Source organism: Zeugodacus cucurbitae, chromosome 2 (genome assembly GCF_028554725.1).
Source record: "Zeugodacus cucurbitae isolate PBARC_wt_2022May chromosome 2, idZeuCucr1.2, whole genome shotgun sequence".
In the NCBI taxonomy this organism is placed as follows: Eukaryota; Metazoa; Arthropoda; class Insecta; order Diptera; family Tephritidae; genus Zeugodacus; species Zeugodacus cucurbitae.
In genome coordinates, this window is record NC_071667.1 from 10,223,590 (window position 1) to 10,237,413 (window position 13,824).

The 13,824-nt window shown below is 36.2% G+C and overlaps 3 long non-coding RNA genes across 3 annotated transcripts; 2 read left to right on the top strand and 1 right to left on the bottom strand.

Annotated features, from left to right (window-relative positions):
* The first annotated feature begins 1,246 nt into the window (after window positions 1–1,246).
* On the top strand, window positions 1,247–1,868 carry LOC105220466 (uncharacterized). Its single transcript, XR_852344.3, has 2 exons — window positions 1,247–1,556; window positions 1,623–1,868. It is a non-coding gene; the product is annotated as an uncharacterized LOC105220466 (long non-coding RNA).
* Window positions 1,869–6,633: 4,765 nt separating this feature from the next.
* Window positions 6,634–6,966, top strand: LOC105212332 (uncharacterized). Its single transcript, XR_851719.3, has 2 exons — window positions 6,634–6,758; window positions 6,822–6,966. It is a non-coding gene; the product is annotated as an uncharacterized LOC105212332 (long non-coding RNA).
* A 4,223-nt stretch (window positions 6,967–11,189) lies between these two features.
* LOC128923021 (uncharacterized) lies at window positions 11,190–11,677 on the bottom strand. Its single transcript, XR_008472129.1, has 2 exons — window positions 11,394–11,677; window positions 11,190–11,330 (listed from the first exon to the last, which is right to left on the bottom strand). It is a non-coding gene; the product is annotated as an uncharacterized LOC128923021 (long non-coding RNA).
* Between the last annotated feature and the right edge of the window lie 2,147 nt (window positions 11,678–13,824).

The following is a 13,824-nucleotide window of genomic DNA, read 5'->3' on the forward strand; positions in this document are numbered from 1 at the left end:
TTTCCTTGTAATCCACATCGTCAATGACAAAGGTTGTCCTAAGGTTGTTAATGCTTACATATACATATACTTGAGTACATCCTTGAGTTGAGCGCACAGCTGTGACGAACTATGGTTGTCAGGTATTCTAACTTTGTTACCCACATTTTAATTCTCCAAATCACGCAATAATAATTAGCTGGGACTTCGGTCGAAGGATTTGATAAGTTAAGACTATTTGCAATTTAACTGGTCACCCTTAAGTGTACAATTCTGTTTATTTTACTAACACAGTGTTAATCAGAGTAAAGTTTGTGGTGATTCATTGTATTTGTAATTAGGCAGCTTTTGTTAAATTTTCTCTTTCAACTTTGAAGATGTTGAGGACAAGCGATCAAAAACACGGATTATTCTACTCTTTGAGCATTTTATTAACTATGCGGTTTGTCTTCTTAACAATGCAAACAAAAAATGTATAGGTAGAGAGTAGATTTGTTCTTCAACAAAGACAGTATAGTTTTACAAACGTGGGATTGTACAGAATTCTTATCACAGTGGAGTAATGTCTGCAAACTCATTTTTATTTAAACCTAATTCAAATACATATACCTATTATATACTAGTAAACCTTTTTCTTTATAACAAGGTTTACCAATTGAATTCAACACATATCTTTTAAGTGTATTTTGATTTTATGTAAACACTGACAATTGAATGGTGAATCGAACAAACATATTCATCATTAAATTAACAGTGGCTTCTTATATAGGACGATCCATAATGCGGTCAGTTTTTCTGACGCATATAGCGATGAAAATATATTTATTTTTTCAAAATACTTCTTTAAAGCTCAGTTAGATAAGGTCGGATGATCTTCGGTTGATCTTCGGTTGATCTATTGAAACAATTCACTATAAATATTTTGCGTAACAGTTTAAGTAATCTATAATCGGTAATCTTGTTGAAGTCAGACTAGACTAAAGTTTTTTTATGTGATTTGTTTTCGAAGAAGTTTTAGCCCGCTTTGGAGAATATGGAGTTCGTGAGATAAAGCCCGAAACCGTTATTAATGTCATAGAAAATTGACATCGGTTGAGTTAATATGGGTTTATTATAAATGAAAACGTTTTGCATGAATAATAAAAAAAAAATATATAAAATATTTTGAATTTTTTAAATTTAACTTTAGATAATTTTCTTAAAATATAATAATTAGTTTCTATGTAGTTGTTAACCAAAACTATGAAAAAAATAATCAATAAAAAAATCTTCTCTACTAGAAAGTGTAGATAAATAGCATATATAGCGTTATTGATTCAACGAAATTTCTTTAACACTCCGTTACATATACTTAATGCAACATTAGTTTCGGTATTCCACACCTTATTAAAATAAGTTGCGGCAATAACAATAATTAGTCATATAATTATTTTTGGTATATATACTAGTATTATCAAGTAAGAAAGTCTATGTTAGTTAACTCACTGCAGTACACGAACAATATGTCGGTTACCAATGCAACAACTTCGCTTGTATTCCTTGGATTCATAACAATGCTATTAATTGAGCTATCACTGGTGAGTAGATATTTTTGAAGTACTTATGATTATAATTTCAACACATTTTATTCTCTTTGACGTTAGGGATTATCCTGCAAAATGGAACAGGACCCGAAGACATGCATTGAATAATATTGGATTCTTTAATAGGTCAAGAACTACTAGCTACTGATATGAGTTAGACAATAATTAATAATTTTCTTGTTGTTCTATATCTCTATATATATTTTACATTTTCCATATCGAATTCCAATTTTATTGAAGCACTAATTCTATATAAATGAATTTTCGTAATCAAACCAAATAAAATCAAACCTATTTGCAAAAGAACAGTGTGCGCCATATTCATTGTCAGCATGTAAGCATGAAATCACTAAAATTAAAGGGTAATTAGTTATTGTAATTTTGTATCTACTTTGAATACAACAACAATCAAGTGTCCACTTTTAACGGTAAAAGTGAAATGAGCTCGGTTTGTCAGCTTTTCCATTGCAAATTTACAATATCTCAAGCGGTTTAGGGACGCTTTCGCCACTACAATTGTCTTGTATCAGTCAATACTTTAAGGATTAAAGTGGTACAAATATGTTTCTCCACAAAAAAGTCAAATCTAGTAATGTGGGAGGCAAGTTTGAAATCAGACGTTCAGAAATGTTTTATTGCTAAGATTGAATAGTTTGATTCGTAACGTGCCATAACGCACCCTCAGAACTAATTTTCTTCAATATCCTTTTCTATCATCTTCTTCGATTTCAATCTTAAGAATCTGAACCGCCAATGAATTATTAGCATAGAATCTGTAATTTCAGTCAGAATTTGTAATGGTTTCGACGATTTTCGGCATCAGCAAACTGTTGAAATTATCCATTATTCACAATTCACGCACCAAATTCGGTGATCTGTAATCAGTAATCGAAACAGAGTAGCTTTAGTCCATAACGGTGAATGACGAGACAGTCATTCGTGAGATAGACCCGAAAACGCTTACTAATATCAGCGAAAATAGCAGGGACCGTAAATAATGATTATCGTTCCGATTTTTAAGTAAAAAAATCAATCACTTAGAATCGTCACACAAACAAAAGGATAACGTCATTGTAATCCTTTTTGGACTATCTATCCATTTCCACCATGATTTTTTAAATTCAGATTTTAATGATTTTCATCACCGTTAATGATTAATTTTGAGTAATTTTGTAAAAATCATAAATAATCATAATTTTTGAGCAAAAAAATAAAAAAACATAAATAAACAGATTCAGAATGACATGAAAATATTGTAATGGCATCAAAATATCATTGGAGGATGGAGTCATATGTAGAAGTTCACGTAAGTGAGGAAAGTTTCTGACTGTCATTCACTTGGGAGTGGCCAGGAACGATTCTTTTACATGTGGCTCAAGCAGCTCACGACTTCCGGTCTTAGACCAAGTATCCTCTGGGTAGCCAACAAACATCCGTTTGGAGGCGAGCTAAAGTGAGAAGGCGAAACCCGCCTATGCGGTTGTGCGTAGGGTTTGGGACCCACCACATAAAAACACCCCCCAATGAAAAAGAAAAAACAGCCTCGGATGAGAGACCCCAATTTTGATGATGACCACTGCAAACGTTTAAAGGACTACGAAATAAGGGCATGCACCTGGAATGTCCGGACCCTTAATTGGAAAGGTGCCTCTGCCCAGCTGGTTGATGTCCTCGTAAGAGTAAAGGCTGACATCACCGCAATCCAAGAAATGCGATGGACGGGACAAGGACGGGAGAAGGTGGGTCCTTGTGACATCTACTACAGCGGCCATATAAAGGAGCGCAAATTCGGTGTGGGATTCGTGGTGGGAGAGAGACTCCGTCGTCGAGTCCTGGCATTCACTCCGGTGGATGAACGTCTAGCCACAATCCGCATCAAAGCGAGGTTCTTCAACATATCGCTGATTTGCGCCCACGCCCCGACGGAAGAGAAGGACGAAGTGATCAAAGATACCTTCTATGAGCGCCTAGAACGTACCTATGAGCGCTGCCCCCGCCACAATGTCAAAATCGTGCTTGGCGATTTCAACGCTAGTGTGGGTAAAGAAGGTGTCTTTGGCACAACAGTCGGAAAATTCAGCCTCCATGACGAAACATCACCAAACGGTCTGAGGCTGATCGACTTCGCCGGGGCCCGAAATATGGTCATCTGTAGTACTAGATTCCAGCATAAGAAAATCCATCAAGCTACTTGGCTGTCCCCGGATTGGATCACTCGCAACCAGATCGATCATGTTGTGATAGATGGACGACATGTCTCCAGCGTTTTTGATGTGCGTACGCTTCGTGGTCCCAACATCGACTCCGACCACTATCTTGTAGCAGCTAAGATACACACCCGCCTCTGTGTAGAAAAGCGCACACGTCAACAAACACAAGGAAGGTTCGACATCGAGAAGCTGCAATCACAACCGACAGCCGAACGATTTTCTACTCGACTTGCACTCCTGCTCTCTGAGAGCACTCATCAGCATCTCGGTATAAGGGAGCTGTGGGACGGCATATCAAACTCCTTACGTACAGCTGCAACCGAAACCATTGGTTTTCGGAAAAGTCAAAAAAACAGCTGGTATGATGAGGATTGTCGTCTCGCAGTGGAGAGAAAACAGACTGCCTACCTCGCAATGTTGCGATCGACCGCAACACGAGCGGGATGGGAAAGATACCGAGAGCTGAAGAGGGAAGCGAGACGCATTTGCAGACAAAAAAAGAAAGAGGCCGAAATGCGTGAGTATGAAGAGCTTGACAAGCTGGCCGACAGGGGTACTGCTCGAAAATTTTACGAAAAGATCCGGCGACTAACTGAAGGTTTCAAGACCGGAGCACACTCCTGTAGGACCCCCAGAGGTGATCTAGTTATTGATGACCAGAGTATACTGAGTTTGTGGAGGGAACACTTCTCCAGCCTGCTGAATGGCAGTGAAAGTACAACACCAGGAGATGGCGAACCCGATTCCCCAATCGACGACGATGGAGCAGATGTTCCATTGCCCGACCGTGAAGAAATTCGAATAGCAATTACCCGCTTGAAAAACAATAAGGCGGAGGGTGCCGATGGATTACCGGCCGAGCTATTCAAATACGGCGGCGAAGAGCTGATAAGGTGCTTGCATCAGCTTCTTTGCAGAATATGGTCGGAAGAAAGCATGCCTGACGATTGGAATCTCAGTGTACTCTGCCCAATACACAAAAAGGGAGACCCCACAATTTGCGCCAATTACCGTGGGATAAGCCTCCTCAACATCACGTATAAGGTTCTGTCGAGCGTATTGTGTGAAAGACTAAAACCCACCGTCAACAAACTGATTGGACCTTATCAGTGTGGCTTTAGACCTGGAAAATCAACAACGGACCAGATATTCACCATGCGCCAAATTTTATAGAAGACCCGTGAAAATAGGATCGACACACACCATCTCTTTGTCGACTTTAAAGCTGCTTTCGACAGCACGAAAAGGAGTTGCCTTTATGCCGCGATGTCCGAATTTGGTATCCCCGCAAAACTAATACGGCTGTGTAAGCTGACGTTGAGCAACACCAAAAGCTCCGTCAGGATCGGGAAGGACCTCTCCGAGCCGTTCGATACCAGACGAGGTTTCAGACAAGGTGACTCACTCTCGTGTGATTTCTTTAACCTGATGCTGGAGAAAATAATACGAGCTGCAGAACTAAATAGAGAAGGTACAATCTTCTACAAGAGTGTACAGCTACTGGCGTACGCCGATGATATCGATATCATTGGAAACAACACCCGCGCCGTTAGTTCTGCTTCGAGGACAAGACGAAATATCTCCTGTCATCAAACAAACAGTCAGCGCATTCGCGTCTTGGCTCCCACGTCACTGTTGACAGTCATAACTTTGAAGTTGTAGATAATTTCGTCTACCTGGGAACCAGCATTAACAGCAATAACAATGTCAGCCTGGAAATCCAACGCAGAATCACTCTTGCCAACAGGTGCTACTATGGACTAAGTAGACAATTGAAAAGTAAAGTCCTCTCTCGACGAACAAAAACCAAACTCTACAAGTCTCTCATCATTCCCGTCCTACTTTACGGTGCAGAAGCGTGGACGATGTCAACATCCGATGAGACGGCACTAGGAGTTTTCGAGAGAAAGGTTTTGCGGAAGATTTATGGTCCCTTAAGAATTGGCAACGGCGAATACCGCAGACGATGGAACGATGAGCTGTATGTGTTATTCGACGACATAGACATAGTCCAGCGAATAAAAAAACAGCGGCTGCGCTGGCTAGGACATGTTGTTCGAATGGATGAAGGTGCTCCAGCTCTGAAAGTATTCGATGCAGTACCCGCTGGTGGAAGCAGAGGAAGAGGGAGACCTCCACTCCGATGGAAGGACCAGGTGGAGAGGGACCTGGCTTCGCTTGGAATAACCAATTGGCGCCAAACTGCCAGAAGGAGAGATGCGTGGCGCGCTGTTTTGGACTCGGCTATAACCGCGTAAGCGGTGTCTACGCCAGTCAAGAAGAAGAGAAGAATTTCATTGAAATTGGTCCAGTAGTTCCTGAGATATGGTTTTTGACTCATTTAGGCTGTGTAAAATCATATCTTAAATTTGATCCTTCAGCTATGTTCTAAAAGGACATGAAAAATTATTCCAAAAAAACTTAATAACAAACATGTAATCAAAACGTGAGTTTTATGTTAAGCAAAAAAATAAAAATCGTATATAATGATTATTTATGACTTTTATTTTTTTTTAACTGGGAAGAAAATCATAAAAATCAATATATAATCATTATTTTGTGATTTGTATAATAAAACTTATAATGATTACGGTCCCTGGAAAATAGAGCCAACATGGGGTTTAGGAATGAAATCGTATTTTGAATTTTTAAAAATAAACCTTTAGATTAGTCACGATCTTGTAGAAAGATCAGATGGTAACATTCTGGAAATTTTAACAGTTTAAAAACCTCAACAACTCTGACAACCGTAGATAATACGGAAGACTGGTACTAATTGTTATATATTAATACAACATTAGTTTCGGTTAATTAAAATTAATTTGCATATTTTTGCTTTGATATAAGTTTATAAAAAGGGTTGGAGAGTCCATGTTAGTTAACAAAACGTCGCATTCATTATACCAAAAATATGTCTTTCACTTTTGCAGCACCTTTAACTTTACTACTTGGTCTCGTTGGAATGCTGTTAATTCAGTTATCAATGGTAAGTGGGTATATTGCAAGTATTATTAATTATATTTTTTCATTACATTTGCTACTACAAAAGGGTTTGGACTGTGACTCCAAAGAAGACAAGACGTGCAGGACTTAATATTCTAATCGCTCACAACAACTGTCAGAAATATGCAATGTTAATTCAAAATAAATTAAATTGTGTCATTTCTACTTGAATAAATGTTTAAAGCAGCAAAGATTTAGATTTGATTTCATAATAATTTGTTTCTTATACAGACGGTTAAAATGTAAAAATCATTCATCCTTTATTGGAAAGGACAGTCTTGATTACCTTCACAGCAACAAATCACGTTTTCGAAGCATTTTTGTCGACAACGTTCTAGTTCATGAATTCTTGTTCGATTTTAAGCTTAAAACGCTGAATCGCTAATGAATTGTCCGCTTAATATCGCTCGTCCAAATGTGATTCCTTAAGCTTTGCATTGTTTCGGTTTGAGGCGATTCATAGATAAATGAATGTGAATAGAGATTTCCAAAACATTTCTAACCAACTCCGTCGACTAAAAATCTTCAAATGTTTACCTAATGATGGCGCACACTGTATGTATACGCATATACCAGATCCACATTTGGGTGGCCTGTTCTTTTGCAGTCACGTCGAAACGCATAAATTTCAATAAACTCAAAGTATGTGGCGCAGAGCACACTGCAGAAACACTTTAATTTTATGATTATTTACAAAACGAGCTATAAACTGAAGTTGTTCGCTATAAAATCTGCCAACACATCGTCGGTGTAATTTCTATGACTGTGTGTAAAATATGTATATACATATGTATGTATTTATACATTTTAATATGGTACATGCTAATGAGGAATTGTGAAATTTTTGCATGTGCAAGCATAACGGCTTACATGTATTTCCACATAATGTTATTAAAAAGTTCACTTTAATTAATGTGGAGTACTTTGCGAATCGATAAAGTTGAGCACTGCTAAAGTTGCACACAAGTACTTCAGCTCTGCATGTAGCAAATATTGGATGAAGCGCCAGAAAAAAGCTTTAAGCTGTGATGAAATATTAAAAATATAGGAATATATCGGCGTTCACCGAGCTCAATCGAGGCTTAAACATCCAGTATTAAACCGCATAAAGCAACTGAGCTGTAATCTATTTCCAGTCTGAAGTCAATGGAACAAGAATGCGCCTCTTTGCAAGATACTCAGTTTTACAATTACCAACTCATCTCATAGAATATGAATTTAATATGCAACTAAACTCATTGGAATAATCATCATAAAAAAGAAAACGTACTTACGCAATATTCTCGTTGAATTTATTATTGTAGTAATATTCAAGTAAATGTATATGATCCCTTAATATGACATCATTGGGGAAACAACTTGTAAATATGTGAATAAATAACTTCCTACGTGTCATTGTACCGTAATAGCATCACGAGGTACTTTTACACACATTGTACTGTATTTGTGAGTAAATGTATTTGCTCCGATGCATTTTAAAATTGTATTCTAGTGCCCCTTATAAAGCGGTGTGCAAGTCACAAGAAAACGGAAACTGCACTTACGTGCAGCATACAACGGAGGAGAATGTGCTTCTCTTCTGGTACTTGTAAAAATTACATGAAAATGTACTATACACCAAAGGTCATATAAATAGGTATAATATCACTGACGTATAAGTTTTCATTTTGTGGGGGCAGCAAAGGATATTAAAGGAACTATAATAGTTAGTGAAATATTGAGACTTATCTAGTGGCTATTAAATAGTAAATAAATATTTTTGAACTAAAATTGCGGTAACTTGTAGCATATGCAATTTCCTTCCGTTAAATAACATAGGAAAAAAATTAATTGTAGTTAAACATTTAGAAATTTATGGAAACACTTTTTTGACCTGAAGCGTCGGCATGTGTACATTTATATGCATGAAGGCTCTCAGTGGCATATATAATTTTTTATTTTATTTTTTTTTTGCACTGCTGTAAACATTTCTAAATAGCTTATGTCATAAACTTAAAAGTTTGTATTACAACATCGTATTTTATCGCAGTGCCTTTGGCAGTGGAATTAAAGACAAAATTGTAAATTATGAGAACAAAGTTTAACAAGAAGTCCAATATGCTTAATTTTGATTATTATTCTAATTGAAATAATTCAAAATTCTATAATACTGTGTTAAGTTTTTATTTCGAAAAATGGTGAAATAACAACAGTTAACTGGCTTTAATAATACTTACTTTATTATTTCTTACTTAAAATAGAAAATAAAAAAATTACTTTTGAGCTGTAACATATGTTAAAAGGCAAAGCATTCAAACCTTTTTCAGGAATGATGAAATGATGCATCTATCCAACAAACGCGCAAAACTGGTTATAAAAACAAAATACAAAAAAACTCATACACATCGCGAGTATATCTTAAATAAATTCTCATTTGAATGGTTTGAAGATAGTGTTTTACATATCCCTCTTCCTCAAATAAAACCCAAGGCATACATTAACCACCTGCTACACATATTAACCTCAATCTTTGGGTTTTGCCAACTAAATTTAGTGCTTCACTTACGTACATACCGACATCGGAAACTATAAGTTAGTAAGTACCTATGCTACCGCATCGAACCAAGTGTGCGATTGCACCCATTAAACGATTGAATTTGAATAATTTATGCCAACAGGAGGATTTCGGCAAGGCCATAAATCTCGGTAAACATGCGGAAAATCGAAGTGTTCGAAACATCATTGCTGAGTTGGCCCTCGTTAAGAATTTTGTGTGTGTGAAATACATATTTATTTTTTGGGCCACAGTTACTTACATAACAGTGCAAATTACGCATTCAAACTTAAAAGTATTTTATCCAAATCTTGTTATTGTGCTGGTAACTTTTACACTTGAACCACACACAAGATCTGGGTCTTTAAACATTTTTTTGGCTTAGAGCTCTTTGTAAGAACATGAGACAGGCGTCAATCGTAGGTACGTGCGTATAGTAGTGAGATAAGATTTAGATTACAAATAACAATACCTTCCATATATATACAGTAAATCTTCAAACGAGAAGAAATTGAATAGAAGAAATAGTTTGCAAGCAGCAATTTTAATCTGTAATAAAGAATAACTATTGCCAAAACTTTATCTTTCGGGCTGTAATTGAACTAGCTCGAAAAAGACCAGACCTGTACTAAGGTATACCCAAACAGATGCATATGTTGTGATTAGTAAAAATGCAGACCATAGCTTTATCTAAATATTCATTTTGCTTTTGTGTATTCCGGAAACTTTTGATTAACTCGGAAATTTATCTCGTACTTCCACTCCTCGAGAACAACTGAAAGTAAATTACTTTCATTTATTTGTAGCCTAGCCAAGGTGTTTTCAGAAAAATATGAGATGTACACGTTAAAAGATATTATTTTTTATATGCCTCTGGAAGATAATCAACTGAAAGCATAAACATTGTAAAAAAAGAATTGAAATAAGCGCATTAACACACATACACACGTATTATTTATTAACCTCATCTCATTTTCACTTGTCAGCGATTTTCGGACAATTGTGGGTTTTATTTTATAAGTAGAAGAAAATGAAAAATATTTCGTCATTAAAATTTACCGCATATTTCGCAGTGCCAGTTACTTGTTTGTGTGTGTTGCAGAAGGAATGTTGCGAATTGTGACGGATAAAGGAAATTGTGAAAATGAATTTTCCAAGCCAGTGCAATCAGGTTGCAGTTGAATGCGTAAAACAATTTTGATTTCAATTCAGATTTATGACTGTTTTGTGTACTTATAATCCATGAATACAAAAACAATTAAAAAGTTAGCATTCGGCGGAATTTGGAGCATTTTTCTGATTTTAAAGAGTTAAATGATTGCTGTTGCTTAGAATACTAATATGGAAAACAAGTGAGCAAAGCTAAAATTCGGGTTTAACCGCTCATTTTATACTCTCGCTATTTCCAAGACTCAAAGAGTGAACATATAATATGGGATAAAGGAAGATACATCTTGATTAACCTATTTCCCTGAATTTGTATTAAAATAACACTCAATTGGTTCCAAATATTCGGACTTTATCCATTAGAATAATAAAAATCATCGTATGTTGTATATTGTGTATTGTACATGGACGGGTCTGAATCAATTTGAACTATTCATTATATCGAAGATTATACGTTCACTTAACTCACAAGCTAATATGCTATGTGCTGCGAAAAACAAATTTCCTAAGAGCAATTCATCCGCCGTTGAAGGTAGATTCAAATCGAACATGAATTCATGAAATAGAACGTGGAATGGACATCAATGCTTTGGGAGTAGAATTCCTAACTGTGAATATATCAATGAGTTAATCTATGATTATTTGCATTCTTAACCTTTTTTTGTACATTTTGACCGTTTCCATAAAAAAATATTATAATACAAATGTTATATATTCGTTGATTTAAACATTTATTTTAGTAAAGCTGACATATTTGCAGAAACTAATTTCTTCTGGATTTCTCTTATATGAAAAGCTGTTAGCAATAAGCCCATATTAGACGCATCCTGGATCGTTTTTGAAATCGCACAAATCCTTATGTCAAATAGTAGCAATTGTGATTAAAAATATAATTATAAGTACTTAAAATATACTCACTCCATCAGGGTATGGCTGTGCTAACAGCATTCCTATGAATCCAAATAGTAAAGTTAAGGGTATTGCAAATGTAGACAACATACTTATTGATCGTATAATGAACGAGACAATTTTTTAACTAACATGGGCTTGCAAACTCTTTTTATACACTTATATTAAAGCAAAAACAATTTTCATAAATATATTTATTAGCGCAACTAATTTTGAAATATGTGGCAAACCGAAACAAATTTTGCATTAAATATTTAACTGTACAATTAACAACATATGATATTTCTTATAAGTTAAATGGCAGATTTTATTTTAAAAACAAGTAAGGAAGGGCTATGTTCGGGTGTAACCGAACATTTTCTACTCTCGCAATTTATTTATTTATATTATATAATACACAATTTGACCCACATATTCGTCATATATATTGTATAAAGTCCATTGAAAGTTGGAAACCCTAATATTAGGTTAGAAGCACCGAGGTCTTCATGTTCGATGTATGGGGAATTGAAAAACTATGGTCCGATTTTGGCGATTTTTTGAATGGGGCTGCCACAATGTAAACGTAGTATTTGTGCAAAGTTCTGCACCGATATCTTCACTAGTGCTTACGTTATATATTGTAAAGTAAACTATCCAGATCGTCTTCAAAGTTCTGGGATATAGGAAGTGGGCGTGGTTGTGAAGCGATTTGGCCTCTATTCACAACATATCATTGTGTTGTAAGGAAACTATTACAAACCAAGTTTCATTGAAATCGGTCGAGTAGCTCCTGAGATATAGTTTTTGACCCATAAGTGGGCGACGCCACGCCCATTTTCCATTTTGCAAAAAAATCTGAGTGCAGCTTCCATCTGCAATTTTTTATGTGAAATTTAGTGTTTCTAATGTTTTTCGTTAGTGAGTTTACTCACTTTTATTAATTTTCAACCTAACATTTGTATGGGAGGTGGGCATGGTTATGATCCGAGTTCTTTCATTTTTGGACTGTATTAGGAAGTGGCTAAAAAAAACGACTGCAGAAAGTTTGGTTTATTTAGCTCTATTGGTTTCCGAGATATGTACAAAAAACCTATTTGGGGGCGGGGCCACGCCCACCTAAAAAAAAATTACATCTAAATATGCCCCTTCATAGTGCGATCCTTCATACCAAATTTTATTTTCATAGCTTTATTTATGGCTTAGTTATGACACTCTATGTGTTTTCGGTTTTCGCCATTTTGTGGGCGTGGCAGTGGTCCGATTTTGCTCATTTTCGAAAGCAACCTTTCTATGGTGCCAAGAAATAAGTGTGCCAAGTTTCATCAATATATCTTAATTTTTACTCAAGTTACAGCTTGCACAGACGGACGGACGGACGGACGGACAGACAGACATTCGGATTTGAACTCCACTCTTCACCCTGATCACTTTGGTATATAAAACCCTATATCTAACTCGTTTAGTTTTGGGTGTTACAAACAACCGTTATGTGAACAAAAGTATAATACTCTCTTTAGCAACATTTGCTGCGATAGTATAAAAATTATATTTATACTCTCGCAACAAATGCTACAAGCGTATTATAGTTTTGTTCACATAACGGTTGTTTGTAACACCTAAAACTAAAAGAGTTAGATATAGAATCACATATACCAAAGTGATCAGGGTGACGCGTAGATTTGAAATCCGGATGTCTGTCCGCCCGTCCGTATGTGCAAGCTGTAACTTGAGTAAAAATTAAGATATCTTGACGAAACTTGGCACAAATATTCCTTGGCACCATAAGAAGATCAAGTTCGAAAATGGGCGGAATCGGACCATTGCCACGCCCACAAAATGACGAAGAGCCTTAAATGAAGTTATAAAAGTAAAATTTGGAATAAAGGATCGCACTAGGGAGGGGCATATTTGGATGTAATTTTTTTTGGGGAAGTGGGCGTGGCCCCGCACACAAATCGGTTATTTGTATTTAACTCGCAAACCAATAAAGCTATATAAACCAAACTTTCTGAAGTCGGTTCTCTTACGTACCCCACCACACACCATGAAAATAGTTGAAATCGGATAATAACCACGCCCACCTCCCATACAAAGGTTAGGTTGAAAATTACTTAAAGTAGGTTAACTCACTAACGAAAAACGTCAGAAACACTAAATTTCACAAAAGAAATGGCAGATGAAAGCTGTACTCAGATTTTTTACAAAATGGAAAATGGGCGTGGCGTCGCCAACTTATCGGTCAAAAACCATATCTCAAGAACTACTCGACCGATTTCAATGAAGTTTGTAATAGTTTCCTTACCTCCCAATAATATGTTGTGAAAATAGGCCAAATCGCTTCACAACCACGCCTACGTCCTATATAACAGAACTTTGAAGACGCTCTGGATCGTTTACTTTACAATATATAAAGTAAGCACTAGTGAAGATATCGGTGCAGAACTTTGCACAAATACTA